The sequence below is a fragment of the Sinocyclocheilus anshuiensis genome, unplaced genomic scaffold (assembly GCF_001515605.1).
Source record: "Sinocyclocheilus anshuiensis isolate Anshui unplaced genomic scaffold, SAMN03320099.WGS_v1.1 scaffold2371, whole genome shotgun sequence".
Taxonomy (NCBI): domain Eukaryota; kingdom Metazoa; phylum Chordata; class Actinopteri; order Cypriniformes; family Cyprinidae; genus Sinocyclocheilus; species Sinocyclocheilus anshuiensis.
The window spans coordinates 99993-100619 of NW_015537287.1; positions in this window are offsets into that span (position 1 = coordinate 99993).

The window sequence follows — 627 nt, forward strand, 5'->3', positions numbered from 1 at the left end:
CTGTCAGGTTTTACTAATGTCAGGCCAAAAATACGCCGCCGAGAGCTGCTTCAAACTAGGTCATCTGCTACCTTTCTTTCTTTCTTTGTCTCTCGCTCGCTCGGGGTCCGTGAAAAAATAAAATAAAATAAAATGTGGCAATGCTATTCACGGCACACCTAAAAAAAAAAAAAGTCTTAAATTCAGGAATATTTCTTATGCATGTTAAATTAGGTCATTAATGCCACACTCGTCAGACATAAAACCCACAAACCAGCTGTTTTTCAAAATGTGTTTATTAGTCATATACAAAATAAAGTAAGCTGTATATCAACAAACATACAGTATATACATCAATAAATTAAAGACGCCCCAGATACAGTTAATTTCATCGTTATATATACCAATACATTATATTACTTATCTACAGATTGCAAAAGTACAATAACTTAGTTGATAAATACTTACAATTAAATGGACTTTCACGGTATCTATACTTCCCATACGAAGAGCTATGATATCTTAATTTAATACACCCCATACAGAAAAACAACAGAACAAATCATTTTCTTTTTTTTAGACAAAAAAATCCACAGCAATTTATAGCTTGACACATTTCTGACCGAGTCACTTTTGAGTCACAAAGGA